We start from the raw sequence: 20366 nt of genomic DNA, 5'->3' as shown, positions 1-20366 counted from the left end.
CCTCAACAAGATCTGCCCCTTGCTGCCTGGGTATGTAGCTGGAAGGGCTAGGGCTGAGTGCTCACAAACTGGCAATCAATGGCACAAGGCTGGCCACCATCAAGCCTTGTTCTACCTCTCCGTCATCTGTGTGTCACAATCTGAAATTGGTGTGTCATGTTTACTTAAATTGAGAAAGAGAGAAGGCAATTTAATTTTCATCCTAATGGTAGAGTCCCGTATCTTTTTCTGTATCCACATAACTCAGAACTAAGGCAGAAGCTTGCAAAAGCTTCCCAGGGAGCTCAAATACTCTCATGCTGTTTCCCCCTCCCCTCATTGCTTGGCCCCTTCTGTTCTTTGTAGGTGCTTCTATCGTAGCACGCGGCACCCTAGTATACCAAATGTTTTCAATTCCAGAGCATTGTAGATTGCAAGACATTTTTTAATCTGTTAATTTAGTAATAGATACCTGGGTTAGGGGAGCCTATAACATTAAATGAACTCATCTATTAATGCATCTGATTTGGAAGCTTTAAAATGTTTTTTTTAAAAAGCATCTTTAAATTGAGGAACCAAGTCAATTTTTAACACCATTTCTCTTCAATAGACTGTGAACTTGGTGAAGTCAGAGACAGTACATTTTTGTCCATCTCCTCCCTGACTCCCCACCCCCAGGCCATGCCTGTTGGTGTCCTGAATGAATATTTCAACTGGAAATTTTTCTAGAAGCTCCTTTGATTACTATGGTAAACCAAAATTGGTTTCAAAGCCCTGTGTACCAAGGGAAGCCCTGCTGAGGATGGCTGCCTGCTGACCTGGACTCTGAACCAGGCTGTATATGCTGACCTCTCTTCCTGGACACACAGAAAAATGATGGAAATAAAACACTTTTGATAAAAACTGCAGAGATGATGCCCTGGCTAATATAAAAAAATTGTTTAAAATAACTCAGTTGTCAATTGTCAAACTTTTTTATTAATGCAAGAAAACAAACAAACAAATAAAAACTAACCTCTCAAAGTCTTTTCTCAGTGAGCCCTAGACAACTTAAATAAAGGACCTTTAGTAGAGAGTTGGAAAATCTATTCTCATGGTTCAGTAATTTGTTGAACTTCTGTTGAGTCCATTTGTTCTCTGAAAATATGAAAATTCCAGCTAAGAAAGAATGCTTATAAATACAATTATATTTATATTATTGTTAGTTATTATAATAATAATAACTAAGCCCTTTCCTATGTCCTTTACACATATTAATTCATTTGATTCTTATAACAAGTCTTTGAAGCAGCTTATATTGTTAATCACATTTTGGAGATCAGAAAATGAGGCATAGAGAGGTTAAGTGACTTGCGCAAGGTCACATAGCTAGTAAGCTCTAGAGACAAAATTCAAACCCAGGGTGCCTGGCTCCAGCATCTGTGCTCCTCGCCAAGTTGCCACACTGCCTCTTTCAATCTTTTCAATAATCCAATAAAATAGTGACATCTATTTTATTGAATTGTACCAATTGAACAGATTGGATACTGAAGCTCAGTCAGGTAACATGTCTCCATAGCTTCTCTGCTTGTGACCACATTCTCCCCTGGGAAAATTCTGGAAACACTCCTAAGGATTATTAGAATCAACCATCTCCCACTTCCCCAAACACATATACATACATTCACAGGAAATGTACAACGTCTCTCTCAAAGTTATTTTTAGGAGTTTAGGAGCCTCAAATGCACATAGACGAATTATTTTGAAGTGATGCTCTAGGGCATGCCCTGGCAGGAATTGAATATGCAAACATAATGAGTTCAATTAATTAGAAGAGAGTGTTTCTTCTAAGAAACAAAACAACTGCTGTTTGAAGTGCGAGCTTGTAATCAGGTATACTGTAACTTCAATGCTTAAAGTATTTGAACTGTATTAGCCTAAGAGAGTGCTCTTGGGCTATGGAAGAGTATTGTCTTCCACAGACCTGTCACTTGGGAGAAGATATAAGTTAATACCCTAAAGCTGGTCCCACTCCTCTGGGTGAAATTTTGAGTTGCTTGAACATACAATACTGGGGTGACCAACAATCCTGATTGGCCTGGGACTATCCTGGTTTTAGCACAGAAAGCCCCTCATACCATTGAAACTCCTTAGTCCTGGAAAAACTGGGATGGTTAGTCACCCTCAATTAAGAACCAGTTATGGCCAGGCACAGTGGCTCATGCCTGCAATCCCAGCACTTTGGGAGGCTGAAACAGGTGGATCATCTGAAGTCAGGAGTTTGAGACCAGGCTGGCCAACCTGGTGAGACCTTCGTCTCTACTAAAAATAGAAAAAATTAGCTAGGTGTGGTACTGCATGCCTGTAATCCCAGCTACATGGGAAGTTGAGGCAGGAAAATCACTTGAACCTGGGAGGCAGAGGTTGCAGTGAACTGAGATTGTGCCGCTGCACTCCAGCCTGGGCAACAGCGTGAGACTTGGTCTCAAAAACAAACAAAAATAACCAGTTATGAGTGACAATTTCTGGGAAAAATTACCTTTTGGTTGGAGAAGAGGAACTGAAGGTAGTGAGAGGTAAAGTGCCTGCTAGGCAGAGAGAGCAGCTTGAGCAAAGGCCCAGAGGTGTGAAATGTTAGCGGGGGTTGGGAAGTTGCAAGCCTCCCTCATGTCTCTAGTTTAGAGTTGAGGAGGGATGCAGAGTAGAAAGTGACGGGAAAGGGAGGTGACTGGCCAGATACTAAACTAATGGAATTTGAAATTCATGGATAGAGCTTTATGAGCCTGGTTCAATATTAAGGAGCTGTTATCAGAATCAAGAGCTCTTTTCCAGTGATGATGGTCTTTTTGAGTCTTGGTTAAATTAAAAAGAAAACAATACAAAACAAAAATGGGCTTGGGACCGGGGGCAGTGGCTCATGCTTATAATTCCAGCACTGTGGGAGGCCAAGGCAGGAGGATCGCTTGAGCTCAAGAGTTTGATTCCAGCCTGAGCAACATAGGAAACCCTGTCTCTACAAAAAATACAAAAATTAGCCAGGTGTGGTGGTGCATTCCTGTAGTCCCAGCTACTCAGGAGGCTGAGGCAGGAGAATCACTTGAACCGAGGAGGCAGAGATTTCAGTGAGCCAAGATCACACTGCTGCACTCCAGCCTGGGTGACAAAGTGAGATCCTGTCTCAAAGAAAACAAGGCCGGATGTGGTGGCTCACGGCTGTAATCCTAGCACTTTGGGAGGCCGAGGTGAGTGAATCACATTGAGGTCAGGAGTTTGAAACCAGCCTGTCCAATATGGTGAAACCCCATCTCTACTAAAAGTACAAAATTAGCCGGGCATGGTGGTGCATGCCTGTAATCCCAGCTACTCAGGAGGCTCAGGCAGGAGAATTGCTTGAACCTGGGAGGCGGAGGTTGTAATGAGCCACGATTGTGCCACTGCACTCCAGCGTGGGAAACAAGAGCAAAACTCTATCTCAAAAAAAAAAAAAAAAAAAAATAGAACAACAAAAAAATGGCTTGGCTTATAGAATCTAAACTCATGGTCATCAAACATTTTTACTTACATATTCCCTAAAATAATTTGAAAATTATATATCTCCTTGTATATTTTTAAGTTGACATTTAACATTTTTATCATAAGTTTAATCATTGCAAAGAAAATAGTTTCTGGCATTTAAAGATATAGACATTTTAAAATAAGTTGTTACTTAACTTTTAAATAAATCCAGTGGAATCTGAATACCAAAGCAATTCAATATTCAGTGTCCTTCCCATCAACATTCTCTCTTTTTTTTTTGAGACAGAGTCTTACTCTGTCACCCAAGCTGAAGTGACGTGGTGCAATCTTGGCTCTCTGCAACCTCCACCTCCCAGGTTCAATTCTCCTGCCTCAGCTTCCCAAGTAGCTGAGATTTCAGGAACCCACCACCATGCCTGGCTAATTTTTGAATTTTTAGTAGAGATGGGGGTTTCACCACATTGGCCAGTCTGATCTTGAACTCCTGACTTCAGGTGATCCACCATCCTCAGCCTCCTAAAGTGCTGGGATTACAGGCATGAGCTACTATGCCCAGCCCACAGAATATTTTTATACTTGAAAGTTTTTTGTTGATCACACCATCATACTTCTTTGCAACAAAAATTATGTATGTAACACAGCATGTTCTCACTCATAGGCGGGTGATGAACAATGAGAACACATGGACACAGGGAGGGGAGCACTACACACTGGGGTCTATTGGGGGGAATAGTTGAGGGACAGCGGGAGGGGGGAGTTGGGGAGAGATAGCATGGGGAGAAATGCCAGATATGGGTGAAGGGGAGGAAGGCAGCAAATCACACAGCCACGTGTGTAATGCAACTATCATGCATGTTCTTCACATGTACCCCAAAACCTAAAATGCAATAAAAAAATTATGTATGTAAATTAAAATGGAATTAATTAGAAATAAGTTTATTAATGAGATGGAAGCCTGTTTTAAAAAATTGTTTCATGAATGGATGGGTGAAAATTTTTTATTGCTGAAGTGAGATAGCATTTAGAATCACTCATATTTCTTTTTTGTTTATGCATATATATATATGTCTCTCAGAAATCTTTATATAAATAAGATGATGGGAATAAAAGAAGGTAAGACATTTTATTATAACCAAATGTCACTCAAGCTTCAAACTCCTCCTAAGTTATATGCCAAAAAAAATATATTATAAAAAATTATTTTTGTTGAACTATCAGCTGACAACTAGATTAGATCCTCCTCTAATTTTGTTGAAATTAAAGAATAGGAAATACTAGGCTTATAAATAATCTTGTTATCCAATGATTCATTTTCTCTACATTAAGACCAAAATATCAAACCTCCCCCAGCACGCGCGCGCACACACACACACACACGCTCACACACACACACCACATACCCTTTCACTCTTTCTTGGTGCACCTGAGTGAGATTCAGGATGGGTGGGAGGTGTGTGCTTTCTTTTGTACAGAGGGGGAAGGACAACTGTAAAAATGGTAGTTAGGAAAGGAGAAGCTGCGAGATAAGGATCAGTACCAAACATTCAGAAAAAAGGAAACAAAGTTGAGGATCTGAAATTTTATTTTATTTCCTTCCTTCCTTCCTTCCTTCCTTCCTTCCTTCCTTCCTTCCTTCCTTCCTTCCTTCCTTCCTCCCTCCCTCCCTCCCTCCCTCCCTCTCTCTCTTTCTTTCTTCTTTTTTGAGATGGAGTCCCACTCTGTCACCCAAGCTGGAGTGCAGTGGTGTGATCTTGGCTCACGGCAGCCTCCACCTCCCAGGTTCAAGTGATTCTCCCAGCCTCCCGAATAACTCGCACTATAGGCGTACACCACCATGCCAGACTAATTTTTGTATTTTTGGTAGAGACAGAGTTTCACCATGTTGGCCTCAAGCTCCTGACCTCAAATGATCAGTCTGCCTTGGCCACCCAAAGTGCTGGGATTACAGGCGTGTGTGGCCGCACCTGGCCTGAAATTTGGTTTTCTTAGAACCATCTTGCACTTGAATCCTTTGGAAAGTCTTCACATGCCTCTAAGGCTTCCACCTCAGGTGAAAGACCATTGTCTTAGAAGATATTATTACTGTCCTGTGTGGGAGCAAGAATGGGAATGGCTACCTCTCAGGTCCAGAATAAACTTTCTAAACAGAAATTTTCTAAGAAAAAGAAATCCCTCCTTGTATCTTGCCATGTTGGTCTTGCCTTAACCTTGAAATGCTTGCATTGGGGATGCTCCTTGTGAACCTTGAGTTTTTCTCCCTGTACATGATCCTTACTCAGCTCCATTTCTTAGCCTTGGGTTCTTTCTTGGTGGCTGTCCTCATAGATAAAAAATACTACGGGATGTCTTTTCTGTCTCTATACTGATTCACAGGGATTGACCTCAGAAAAAGATTCCAAGAGAGTTGGGCTGGGTGTGGTGGCTCACACCTGTAATCCCGACACTTTGGGAGGCCGAGGTGGGTGAATCATGAGGTCAGGAGTTCGAGACCAACCAACATGCTGAAACCCTGTCTCTACTAAAAATACAAAACTTAGCTGGGCATGGTGGTGTATGCCTGTAATCCCAGCTACTTAGGAAGCTAAGGCAGGATAATCACTTGAACCCGGGAGGCAGAGGTTGCAATGAACTGAGATTGCACCACCACACTGCAGCCTGGACAACAGAGCAAGACTCCGTCTCAAAAGAAAAAAAAAAAGATTTCAAGACAGTCATTATCTTTGGTCGGGGAGGGGCAGATTCTTGTTTTGAACAAGAATATGAGAATGGATCCATAAGTCTGATCCAGCAGGTCTTCAAGCTGGGTGCATGACACAATTTTTACCAATTCTGACTATCCACATTCCTCTAGATGCTCCTTCCACACCAACTCTCCCAGAGGCCTGGAAATGTTTTGAGTAGCAGAGAATCTATTTGGCAGAAGGGTGGGAAAATGTATTAAAAGAGTCAAGACTAAAATCCGTGAGACCATTTAGGAGAACTTTGTCACCACTTAAAAGACCTTTCTAGCCTGTGCAAGAGATTATGATGGCCTAAACTCAGGCAGGAGCAGTGGGGATGGAAGGAATGTGTTAACTTGGGAGATGTTAAACAAATGGAAAGGACTTACTCAACTTAATGACTGATTGGATGAAGGTAATGACAGAGTATTTTAGATATCATGAACTCCAAGTTTCTCTTCAAAGAATCAGTATGTCAGTATGTTCAGCTCTCTTATTCTTTAATTCTCCATTTTAAAGTTTAACCTCCTTGTAAAGTTTAACAACCGTTTCCACCAGTTCTAATCAGTAGTTCACATCTGTTCCCCTGGTCCCCTGCTCTGTCCTGACTCATCCCGGTCACCTGCCCTGATCACCTGCTCTGGTCACCTGCTCTGGTCACCTGCTCTGGTTACTTGCTCTATAACTGTCTTTCCTGCCAAACTACCCACCCCATCACTCCAACTCTTACCACTGCTCTCTTTAAAACAGTCAATTGGAATTAGTCTAACCCTAGCCAATAGGGGAATGACACAGCAGTAGTGGCTACCTGTGTCAGGGGTAAGAACCCCTTCCCCTCCCTTGTCCAGGTGTGCACTTGCCATTGCTCAATCTGTGTGATGCATCCTTCTGCAGAAGTAAATTGCCTTGCTGAGAGAGTTTATATTCGAGTGGTACTTCTTTTGTGGCAACAAAAATTTTACATATAACAGTATGGTTTAGGATGAGTTCCATTTTTCCTATATGGGCAACTAGATAAATTGTGGTACTGATATGGTTTGAATCTATGTCTCCATCCAAATCTCATGTCGAATTGTAATCCCATGTTGAAGGTGGGAGGCGATTGGATCATGAGGGCAGTTTCTCATGGTTTAACATTATCCCCTTTGGTGCTGTCATGGCAATAGTGACTTGTCATGAGATCTGATTGTTTAAAAGTGTGTGACACCACCCCCCGCACCTTGCTCCTGCTCCAGTCACATAAGAGAAGCCTGTATCTCCTTTGCCTTCTGCTGTGATTCTAAGTTTCCTGATGTCTTCCCAGAAGCCAAGCAGATGACCGGCATCATGTCTCCTGCACAGCCTGCAGAACTGTGAGCCAATTATACCTCTTTTCTTTATAAATTACCCAGCCTTAGGTATTTTTTTTATAGCAGTGTGAGAATGGACTAACAAGTACCATTCACCCATCAGGCACAAAGAAAAAATGAATTTCAGGAGAAGATGGCAAGTTCAATTTTTGCATGACAATTTGAGGGAGCTGCTGAATAGACAGGAATACTTATAAAGTAGGTGGTTCAATACACGGGTCTGGAGCCCAGGACAGGGCTCTGAGTTAAAGATATAAATTTAGGAATCAGTACTGTGTAGGTGTAAATTCAAGCCATGGGAGAGGATTAAATTACCCAGAGAGAGGGTACAGAAAGAGATGAGAAGAGTGCTAAGTGCAGAATCTTCAGAAAAACAAACACAAGTCTGGGTATGGAAGAGACACCAGCCAAAGAGGTGTTTAAAACAGAAGAGGGAGGAGAGCTTCCAGAAACACATACATTGTCCTAGAGTCATATGTCTCAAAATATGAGTGGGTCGTTCCTAGACAAATGCAAATAAATTTAAAACTTTGTGGAATCCTGTTGCCCCATTAATGAGTGAGTCCACTCATTTATTTCTTTCTTCTACATACTAAACTTCTTGAAAGAGTTGTTTTCCATTTCTGTCTCCAACTCCTCATCTTCAGCTCTTCTCTTAGAAACTAGCCATGTAGTTTCTGCCTTTTCTAGTCTACTGACCTTGACCTCTCAAGGATATTCAGAATATCTTATCAATGGCTTTTTCTCATCCCATACTTTTGGAGATGTTGCAAAGAAACAACAGTGGGGGTGCAGGGAAATGAGAAAGAAAAGATAACTGGATCTTAATTCTGCTGGGAAACTCTCAGAGTCAGTGTACAGCATAGGCTCAGAGTTACACTAAGGGGTGAGGAATCTGGCATATATATATATATATATATATATATATATATATATATATACCAACTGTAGTCATTCCTTGATTGAGGGTTGCTGCATTGGGGTGAGGATGAGGAAGCATTAATTCCTCTGCACTTCTGCCTTGACAATGCTGAGGCAGAATCGGATCCAGCGACTAAAGGTCCTAAGATGTTAGGAGTCAGGAGTCCTGTCCTATGCAATAAGAGCTGAGAAGATATGGACAGGACACTAAATGTGTCTGCCACAACCCTTCTTGCTCTCCCCAACATATTTTACTCTGCCACCCACCCTTTCTTGAAGTATTCTCTTTCGTTGATTCCTGTCCTGGTACCCTAATCTGGTTCCTATTTCTATCTTTGCCCTCTCTTCACCTTTAATCGTTACTTTTTTCTTCCATCTACCTCTTAAATAGGAGCAAACTGGAAGGTGGAACTCCATATGTCAGTCCTCTGTTCTTTATTTCTTTACAGACTCACTCGATTTTTTTTTCTAACTTCACTACCTCATCTCTTGCTTTTATGTAGATTACTCCCAGTATGTTGTATACAATTATGTTCAATGATTTAGCTGTTGAGATCAAGATTTATTTGAAGGTCTTCAGGAAAAAAAAAAAACTACTTTGGCTATCTTTTATAACTCAACAGACTGAAAAATCTATAAATGTCTGCTGGGAGTCATTCAAGAATTACACTTCCAGCTGACAGTGTGAGAAACAGGCTCAATATATGACTCAGCTTGCAATCAATGGAGCATTATGCTTCAAGGAAATGGGAAAGTCTCATACCAATTTAGAATTTGTCACTAAATTTAGTCTGACTCTGTGTCCAGAAAGAAGTGTGGCTCCCTACTGTCAAAAGCTGAGCTCTTGGGATTTTTTTGCCTATTTCCTGGGCAGAGCCATAATTAACACTGCTCTCAAGAAAAGCAGCATGATGCGTGTCCTCAGATCAAGGCTATGTGTGTTGGTAACAGAGAGAGAGAGAGAGAGAGAGAGAGAGAGAGAGAGAGAGAGAGAGAGAGAGAAGGAGGAAATGATCATGTGGTGAATAGGGAAAGGTAGAATGGAGGAATTGGAGCCTAAGGGAAGAATAAAGGGATGGCATCTGACTCCATCCATCCCACTGGCTTCTAGGGAGTAGTGGGGAAGTGAGAGAATTTTAGATTTTTAGATGTGTTCAATCTTTTTCAATCATCATTTACAAATTTCTTTGGGCCTCTGCCTGATACCTAAGAGGGGAACACTGAAAATTTTACTGGAAACTCTGGGCATGTGGGAGGGACTTGGTAAGAAACCCAAGAATTCTGATTCCTGATTTTTTTAATGTGGCCAATTTAAAACATCTTTGGGATTTTGTTTGTTTTCTTTCTAGATATTGAAGAGCTATTTGTCCCCAGGATTCTGAAACTTCATGAAGCTATGCCCTGGTGTGGACCGACTTTAGAGTGCCATGCCGGCACTCCATAGGCCCTTTCAATCTGCAAACTCTAGGATATTGTCCTGAATTGTTTTGAGGATTATTTCCTTCCATTTTCTCTGTTCTCTGTTTCTAGACTCTGTATTTGGATGTTGGATTTCCTGACAGGTTTTCTAATTTTCTTACCTTTTCTGTCCTTTATTCCATTATTTTATTCTTCTGTCCCATGGTATGGGAGATTCTCTTTCAACCCATTTACTGTTTTTTGTTTGTTTGTTTTTACTATGTAACTTTAAATTTTCAAGGCTTCCTTCATGTTCTCCACGTATCCCTTTTTATAAACACACCATTTTCCTTTTTCATTGATGTTATATACATCTCTCTGAAGATTTTTGGTTATTTCATTTTTTTCTTTCTGCTTATTTTTTTTTAGAGACAGGGTCTTGCTCTGTCATCCAGGCTAGAGTACCGTGGCATGATCATAGCTCACTGTAACCTTGAACTGCTGGGCTCAAGCAATCTCCTCAGCCTCCGAAGTACCTGGGATTATAGGTATGCACTACCACACCTGGCTAATTAAAAAAAAAGAACAAACAATTTATAAAGACAGAGTCATGCTATGTTGCCTACGCTGGTCTCAAACTTTTGGCCTTATTCAACACTCCTGCCTTGGCCTTCCAAAGTGGTGGGATCACATACATCTGCCACTGTGCTTGGATTAATTCACGCTTTCTATTTGTCATCTTAATTTAGGTGTCCTGAGACAAAACCTTGGATGGTCCACCCTAGTAGGGCCTGTTTCTAGGAAACACAGGTGGTAAGGGAAAGGTCTGGGTCCTTGGAGGTGCCTCTGAAGAAGGGAATTCTGTGAACCCAGAAAATTTAATCAGTTCCCCAGACCAAAGAGAGTGGGGATTCTTGCAGTTCAGTCCACATTGCCTCCTGGGACTGTATATCTACTGAGGTTTGCTGGAGATTCTGTAAGGGAAGGTCAGGACTGACAAAGATTATTTGGTTGGTCAAACTTTAGCCAAGCTCCTGACGCTTCTCTTAGGCCCATTTGTACATTTCTTTGTAAAACCAGTTTTAGCAAAGAACACAGCTAAGTTGGTTTAGCAAGACCCTCCCACACTTGGTACATGATCACCCTCAAGCTCTGACCAAGTTCCAGCCGGGCACAGTGGCTCACGCCTATAATCCCAGCACTTTGGGAGGTTGAGGTGGGTGGATCACGAGGTCAAGAGATCGAGACCATCCTGGTCAACAAGGTGAAACCCCGTCTCTACTAAAAATACAAAAATTAGCTGGGCATGGTGGTGCGCGCCTGTAGTCCCAGCTACTTGGGAGGCTGAGGCAGGAGAATTGCTTGAACCCAGGAGGCAGAGGCTGCGGTGAGCCGAGATCGTGCCATTGCACTCCAGTCTGGGTAACAACAGCGAAACTCCGTCTCAAAGAAAAAAGATCTGATCAAGTTCCACATACTCCACCATCTCCTAGGTGATGTCTGATCACCCTGGCCTATCTTCAGCAAGAATCCTGTTAGGTTGGTTTAGTCAGAATCCTCATCGTCCTTGCCCCTGATGTTTGCTCTTTTTTTTTGAAATGGAGTCTTACTTTGTCACACAGGCTGGAGTACGGTGGCTCGAACTTGGCTCACTGCAACCGCCACCTCCCGGGTTCAGGTGATTCTCTTGCCTAAGCCTCCCAAGCAGCTGGGATTACAGGAGGTCGCCACAATACCTGGTGAATTTTTGTATTTTTAGTAGAGATGGGGTTTAGCCCTATTGGCCAGGCTGGTCTTGAACTTCTGACCTCAGGTGATCCACCTGTTATAAGTAAAATTTGATGCCACCAAAGAAATAGCACTTGAAGATAAATCCTCCCAGCAAGGTAGTTTACTTCTATAGAAGAATGTGGTGCATAGATGAAGCAATGATGGCTATGGCACACTCGGACAAAAGTGGGAAGGGGTACTTACATCTGACGGGGGTTGTCCCTACTGCTGTGTCATCCCCTATTGGCTAGGGTTAGACCGCACAAGCTAGACTAATCCCGATTTGCTGTTTTAGAAAGAGCAGGGGTCCGAGCTGGAGTAGCAGGCTGGGTGTTTTAGCAGGAAGGACGGTTACTGGTGGGTCACAGCAGGCAGCCAGGGGAAACCTAGGTGACCAGGGTGAGTTAGGATGGAGCGGGGCAGGCAGGGGTAGGGGGACAGATGTGAACTACTGATTAGAACTGATGGAAAAGGTTGTTTACTGGAATTACAAGGAAGTTAAACTTTCAAATAGAGAATTAAAGAATAAGAGAGCTGAACATACTGACATACTGATTTTTTTGAAGAGAAACTTGGAGTTCACTATAGCATACCTGCCTCGGCCTCCCAAAGTGCTGGGATTAACAGGCATGAGAGACTGCACCCAGATGATGATTACTCTTAGTAAATTTTCATTCACTGCCCCAACCCTGCTCCTTGGCTATACATTCCCATTTGCTCATCCATATGTAGTCAGAGTTGAGCCCAATTTTTCTCCCCCACTGCAAGACCTCATTGCAGTGGTCCCTACACCTATCTTGATAATCCTGAATTAAGTGTTACCATGCTTTAACAAGTATCATGTAGTGGGCATGGTGGCTTACGCCTGTAATTCTAGCACTTTGGGAGGCTGAGGCGGGCGAATCACCTGAGGTCAGGAGTTCAAGACCAGTCTGACTAACACGGTGAAACCCCATTTCTACTAAAAATAAAAAAATTAGCCAGGTGTGGTGACATGCACCTGTAATCCCAGCTACTTGGGAGGCCGAGGCAGGAGAATCACTTGAACTCAGAAGACAGAAGTTGTAGTGAGCTGAGATCGTGCCACTGCACTCCAGGCTGGGTGACAAAGCAAGACTCCATCTCAGAACAACAAAACAAAATGAAAACAAAAGCAAAAGCAAAAATAAAAAACAAGTATCATGGAATACTTTTTTCTTTAACAGGACCCACCTCAGGATTTTGTTCTGCGTGCTCCTGATCACTCTGCAGCCCTCTGCCTATGCTATACCTCTTCCTTAACCCCACTTAACCTGAATGAGTGTCTCCTGGTGAAATTTCTTCCTCTAAAAGATAAAAATTCTTTACTGATAACTTCTCATTCATGATTTTTTTTTCTTTTTTTGAAACAGAGTTTTGCTCTTGTTGCCAAGGCTAGAGTGCAATGGCGCAATTTCTCTCACTGCAACCTCCACCTCCCAGCAATTCTCCTGCCTCAGCCTCCCTAGTAGTTGAGATTACAGGCATGTGCCACTACACCTGGCTAATTCTGTATATTTAGTAGAGATGCGGTTTCTCCATGTTGGCCAGGCTGGTCTTGAACTCCTGATCTCAGGTGATCCACCCACCATGGCATTCCAAAGTGCTGAGATTACAGGCATGAGCCACTGTGCCCAGCCTCATTCATGAACTTTTAAAAACAAAATCAATTTCTTAGAATATCTTAGAAGGTTGGAGATGAAAAAAGCTTAGAAAACATCAGGTTTAACTCTGTCATTTTAGAGCTGAGGAAGTGGTACGTCCAGAGGGGTTAATTGGTTTGCTCAAGGTCACACAGCTGCTGAGCAGCAGAGCTAACAATAGAACTCAAGTCTTCCAACCCTCCTCAGGAGCCTGTGCCTAACACCACCTGCTGTGTGGGCAGGCTGCCAGTCTGCATGTCCACATCTCCTTAAAGATCATTAAGGTGGTTCATAAACCACCTTACAGCCGAAGCAGATTTCACTCTAATTTTATCACATTTGTTATTATTACATATAATATTAAATACCCACAGTGAGCAGTCATATCTTGACTTTCAAAATGAGTCTTTCCATATTCATGGAGAGATAAGTTATTCTTATCTGCATTTAGGAAAGTTGGTGGCAGGCTAACTGTTCTTTGCCATTAGGCCACTAATACTTCCATTGGGCCTAGATCTAGTGATTCCTCACAGCAGATTCCCTCCCCACCCTGTTGCCTTTTGTTTGTATTTTCATAGTTAAATCTGAACAGAGGACTCCTAGGTAGTGGATTTTACTGTACCAAGTGCAACTGTTGGATATTATTTAAACATTTTTTTTTCTAGAGCACAGATCAGGAGTCAGAAAGGATCTTCATGGGGAAGTACTGACCACAGGAGAGAGTTGCCAAGATTAAGATGCTTCTGTTTTGCAGTAATTTTTTTTTTAGTATTCTGTTCAATAAATGCTTTTTGAGCAGTAAGTCAAATCAGATTTAGTAGATATCAGACGCAGTAGATGTTTGCTGTTTGGGGCCTCTCAACACAAATTTCCCCTTTTCTTGGAACTGCCATCTAATATTTATTCTCAGGGTCCAAGTACCTCAGGGAAATGCTATCTCTCTTCTGCTTTAGAAATTGGATACTGATATGGGATATGATGCTATCTTAAGTTAATAAACACCACCCTATAACCACAATGATTGGATAGGGAAGAGAAAGTCCAACCAGACTCAACTCTGGACTTCGGTTCAATCAGTGGGAGTGGAGAAGTGTTCTTCTTCCTTTCACGTGAACAAGGAAGCCTATGGGTCCAGGAGTCTTTGATAGTCATCTTGGAATGATGAGGAGAGAAGCCTGACAGGAATGAAACCAACAATGAATAAGTAGAATTGAGAAACAGAGAGAAACTGGGTTTTGATCTTGTCATTTTATGAGCTAAATAAAGCCTGGTCTGGAGCTCTGGACTGTTCAATTACATGAACACTTATATTCCTTTATTGCTTGAATCAACCTGCTTTACTTAATTTAAAAGAATATATCAAGGCCAGGTTCATGCCTATAATTCCTTTGGGAGGCCAAGGTGGGTGGATCACTTGAGGCCAGCAGTTCAAGACAACCCTGACCAACGTGGTAAAACCCCATCTCTATAAAAAATTAGCCGAGTGCGTGTGGTAACAGGTGCCTGTAATCTCAGCTACCCTCAGGAGGCTGAGACAGGAGAATCACTTGAACCCAGGAGGCAGAGGTTGCAGTGAGCTGATATCACACCAGTGCACTCCAGCCTGGGCAACAGAGAATGACTCTGTCTCAAAAAAAAAAAAAAAAAAAAATCAACATGTTCTTCTCTTTTCCATTTCTACGTATATGACTTCTCTATAGTCAGCCACAGGTATCTACCAACCACTGGAGGTGGGGGTAGAGATTAGTACTCCTAAAAAAAGAGAATTAACTTAGGAAAAAGAAGAGTCAAAGTTCAGCTTTTTACTTGCGTGCAGAAAGGGGAGACAGTGGAGTAAGTAGGCAGACCCTGGTATCATGATTTTAACCTTCAGGCAGAAATTCCAATAAGGCTATTAAATTGACTGAAAAAAGCTGAAAGTAGAGGGTCTTGGATTCCACTTTCTCCTTGGAAATATGACAGGAGAAAGGCTCATAGGGTGGCTCTGCACCAACATAGAATGGCTAAAGCAGAGTGAAAGAGCAACATGGCAGAGACAAACAGAGTGAGGCCTGAGTTGACAGTCGTGATCCAGTTCAGGCTTTAGCATGGTATGGAAGGGACCCAGAGGTTGCTGTATGCACTGTTAGGTACTTAGAAAGTAGCTGATGGTGCTAGCTAGTCTGGCAGAAGGTTGTCATGGTGGCAACAAAGTGACCTTGTAGCCAAACCTGCAGGCAAATTATCTGGGCTGGGAATTCTCAGGGAGTCACAGCCAGACATTGGGGGATCAACAGTGCCAGTGTGAACCAGACATAAGCTGTCCTGTTGCATTGGCTTGACTTTCCCTATCAATGATTCCTCATGTGATTTAAAGTGTTTTAATTGTACACATATTTTTCTCTGAGAGTACCATGTAGTGTGGGTGGTGACACACTTGACAGTGTTTATGCATTTGCATTTTTCAGCCAACTTTTTTTTTTTAGAGACAGGGTCTTCGTCTATGGCCCAGTCTGGAATGCACTGGCATGATCCTAGCTCACTGCATCCTTGAACTGTGCTCAAGTGATCCTCCCACCTTAATCTCCTGAGTAGCTAGGATTACAGGTGTGTGCCATCACACCTGACTAACTGTTTTAATTTTTGAGGTGATGAAGTCTTGCTATGTTGCCTAGGTTGGTCTTGAATTTCTGGTCTCAAACGATCCTCCTGCCTCAGCTTCCCAAAGTGCTGGGATTACAGATGTAAGCACCTGGCCCAAGTTAACACTTTTTTTGTGGTAAAATATGCATAATATAAAATTTACCATTTTCATCATTTAAAAATTTTTAAACTTCATTTTATGACTTAATTTGTAAGACTAATAAAAATACCAGGAAAGGCAATTAAAATCATAAGTATTCATTTTTTTTTGAGATGGAGTCTTGCTCTGTTGCCCAGGCTGGAGTACAGTGGTATAGTCTCAGCTCACTGCAACTTCTGCCTCCCGGGTTCAAGTGATTCTTCTGCCTCAGCCTTCTAAGTAGCTGGGATTACAGGTGTCCAGCACCACGGCTGGCTAATTTTTGTATTTTTAGTAGAGAATAAGTTTCACCATGTTGGCCAGGTGGGTCTTGAACTCCTGACCATAGGTGATTCGCCCACCTCAGCCTCCCAAAGTGCTGGGATTACAGGTGTGAGCCACTGCACCTGTAACCAGGTCCTTCTTAGATTTCTGACTGAAGCTGCAGTGTAGACCCTTTTGTTTTCTTTTCATATCCTCAAATTTCTCATATTGAGGGACAGAGAATTGATGCCTCTGGTCTCCAGAAATATCCTTTCTCATGAGAAGAGGCAGAATGGGCCATCTTATCATTTTCCATAGCGGTATAATTTGCACTAGGATTCTGCTTTATCACATCAAAAGAGCTATACTAGAGGATTTTTTCCATAGTTTCTTCTGACACGTCTGTCTCCATTTAACAGCTTCTGAATTCACACCTTGAATTCTCTTTCATGTCTTTGTAAAATAGGCAAAAGATACAAAACCCTTTCCTCTTCTCCCACCAACCCTTAACATACCAGAAACCAAAACATACCTTTACAGCTATGAATTTATCTAGAAAATCCTCCCAGGTTCCAGGCTCTGGGTGCATTTTTGCCAACTGGTAGAAATAATAATAAAGGCCAGGCGCAGTGGCTCACGCCTCTAATCTCAGCACTTTGGGAGGCCAAGGCGTGCAGATCACCTTAGGTTGGGAGTTCAAGACCAACCTGACCAAAATGGAGAAATCCCATCTCTACTAAAAATACAAAATTAGCCGTGCGTGGTGGCACATGCCTGTAATCCCAGCTACTCTGAAGGCTAAGGCAGGAGAATTGCTTGAACCTGGGAGGCAGCGATTGCAGTGAGCCGTAATCGTGTCATTACACTCCAGCCTGGGAAACAAGAGTGAAACTTCGTCTTAAAAAAAAAAAAAAGCTGGGCATGGTGGCTCACACCTCTAACTCCAACATTTTGGGAGGCCAAGGCAGGTGGATCATGAGGTCAGGAGACTGAGACCAGCCTGGCCAACATGGTAAAACCCCGTCTCTACTAAAATACAAGAAATCGGCTGGGCATGGTGGCGCATGCCTGTAGTCACAGCTACTCAGGAGGCTGAGGCAGGGGAATTGCTTGAACCTGGGAGGTGGAGGCTGCAGTGAGCCGAGATCGCACCATTGCACTCCAGCCTGGAGTCAGAGCAAGACTCCATCTCAAAAAAAAAAAAGAAAGAAAGAAAGAAAGAAAGAAAGAAAGAAAGAAAGAAAGAAAGAAAGAAAGAATAGTAAGGCATAGCCGCATCTTTGACATTTCATGCCATGTAGATTATCTTGCAGTCATTCTTCTGAAATAAAGAAGGGAGAAGTTGAATTTGTAGGTATGTTTTCACTAATTAAGGAGATTGCATATTTTTCAACTGCTCAACACCACTTGTGAGTCTGGGAATTATAAATTCCATGAAAGGCACTTGGTTGTGTATTGCAACCTATTTACATTTCTCTGCATCCCCATTGCTATAGATCAAATTCAGTATTTCACTGATCCAGTTTTGGGACAGGTGGAGGTCAGAAGGTCATTTGGTTGCACCTCAAGCAACTCCATCTGGGACCTCTCCTCAGCAATGCTCCAGACAAGGAGAATACTCTGAACATCCACTAATTCCCTCATGATGCTATTCTGCTTGCCAATTTGAGAAGATTTTTCTGAAGTGTATTTTTTTTCTTTTGAGATGGAGTCTTGCTCTGTTGCCCATGCTGGAGTGCAATGGCATGATCTCTGCTCACTGCAATCTCTGTCTCCCGGGTTCAAGCGATTCTCCTGCCTCAGCCTCCCGAGTAGCTGGGACTACTGGCTAATTTTTTGTATTTTTAGTAGAGACGGGGTTTCACTGTGTTAGCCAAGATGTTCTGGATCTCCTGACCTGGTGGTCTGCCTGCCTTGGCCTCCCAAAGTGCTGGGATTATAGGCATGAGCCACTCCTAAAGTGCAATTTTTTATCTTCCTTTGTTTTAAAGTTTTTCAACTCCACCCCTGCCTTATCTCATTTAAATATCTTTATTAATTTATGTATTTATTTATTTATTGAGTTGGAGTCTCGCTCTGTTGCCCAGGCTGGAGTGCAATGGCATAAGCTCGACTCACTGCAACTTTTGCCTCTCAGGCTCAAGTGATTCTCCTGTGCCTGGCCTCATTCAAATATTTTTTATTTAAAAAGATTATAGGGTGGGTGCAGTGGCTCATGCCTATAATCCCAGGGCTTTGGAAGGCAAAGGCAGGTGGATCACTTGAGGCCAGGAGTTCAAGACCAGCCTGGCCAACATGGTGAAACCCCCATCTCTACTAAAAATACAAAAAATTAGCTAGGCATGGTGGCACAGGCCAGTATTCCCAGCTACTAGAAGAACTGCTTGAACCTGAGAAGCAGAGGTGGCAGTAAGCTGAGATCAGCCACTGCACTGCAGCCTGGGTGACAGAGTGACTTTGTCTCAGAAAAAAAGGAAGAAAAAAGAAAAGCAAAAAAGGACCTGCTACAGTGGCTCACTCCTGTAATCCCAGAACTTTGGGAGGCCTAGGAGGGTGGATCACCTGAGGTCAGGAGCTTAAGACAACCCTGACCAACATGGTGAAACCCCTTCTCCACTAAAAATACAAAAAAATTAGCCAGGCATGGTGGCAGGTGCCTATAATCTCAGCTACTAGGGAGGCTAGGGCAGGAGAATGGCTTGAACCTGGGAGGCAGCGGTTGCCATGAGCCAAGATCGCGCTATTGCACTCCAGCCTGGGTGACAAGAGTGAGGGTCCTTCTCAAAAAAAAAAAAAAAAAAGAAAAAGAAATAAAGATTATGGTTATGTTTCAAACTATTTGCCAAAAGACAAAATTACAGGCTACGCATGGTGGCTCACACTTGTAATCCCAGCACTTTGGAGGCCGAAGCGGGCAAATCACCGGAGGTCGGGAGTTTGAGATCAGCCTGGCCAATATGGTGAAACCCCGTCTCTACTAAAAATACAAAAATTAGCCAGGCGTGGTGGCAGGCACCTGTCATCCCAACTACTTGGGAGGCTGAGGCACGAGAATCACTTGAATCCAGGAGGCATTCATGATGTACCTAACTTTTTCTTATTTATTTATTTATTTATTAAATATTTCTAGGCTAGGTTTGGAAGTTTTTTCAAATGGTCATAAGTCTCCACAAACTTTTCCAGTGTATTTATTGGGAAAAAAAAAAGCCCACGGATAAGTGAATCTGTCTAATTCAAACTGATGTTGTTCAAGAGTCAACTGTATTGAGCTTTGTATCTGATTGTGAGAGTGAAGATGATAATGTTGATAAGAGGACATAAGTATCTCCACAATGGTAATGAGGAATTCTGGTAACTTATTCAGGGCTTTGAGGATTCTAGTTCTTCTAGATCAGAAAGGGGCCTTTTTTACTTAAATAAAAGCTATGAGTATTTGAAAACTCAGACCAAAATACATTTAAAAAATATTTTCTGGTATCTCTTTGTATAGGAAGAGCAAGACATTTCACTTATTTGTTTGTTTGTTTGTTTATTTATTTTTTGAGACAGAGTCTTGCTGCAATGCCCAGACTAGAATGCAATGGTGCGATCTCAACTCACTGCAACCTCTGCTTCCCGGGTTCAAGCAATTCTCCTGCCTCAGCCTCCCGAGTAGCTGGGATTACAGGTGCATACCACCATGTCCAGCTAATTTTTGTATTTTTGGTAGAGATGGGGTTTCACCATATTGGCCAGGCTGGTCTCGAACTCCTGACCTCAAGTGATCTGCCCACCTTGGCCTCCCAAAGTTCTGGGATTACAGGTGTGAGCCACTGCACCAGAGAACATTTCACTTTATTTTTTAAGTTAAAGGAACATTTTAGCTACTTTGCTGTCATTTTCAAAAGAAACACTAGTTTGGTAACGCAAAAAATACTGGAAAGTAATATATATCTTAACTGAAGTTGTTTTGAGAGGTACCTGTAGTGGATATTTTATTTTTTCACCTGCTCATCACTGTATGGTCTCTTCTGGTAAAAGAATCTTGATTTTCTTTTGGAGGATGACC

The sequence above is a fragment of the Callithrix jacchus genome, chromosome 17 (assembly GCF_049354715.1).
Source record: "Callithrix jacchus isolate 240 chromosome 17, calJac240_pri, whole genome shotgun sequence".
NCBI classification, from domain to species: Eukaryota; Metazoa; Chordata; class Mammalia; order Primates; family Cebidae; genus Callithrix; species Callithrix jacchus.
The sequence above is the reverse complement of the archived record's forward strand: the minus strand, read 5'-3'. Positions refer to the sequence as shown.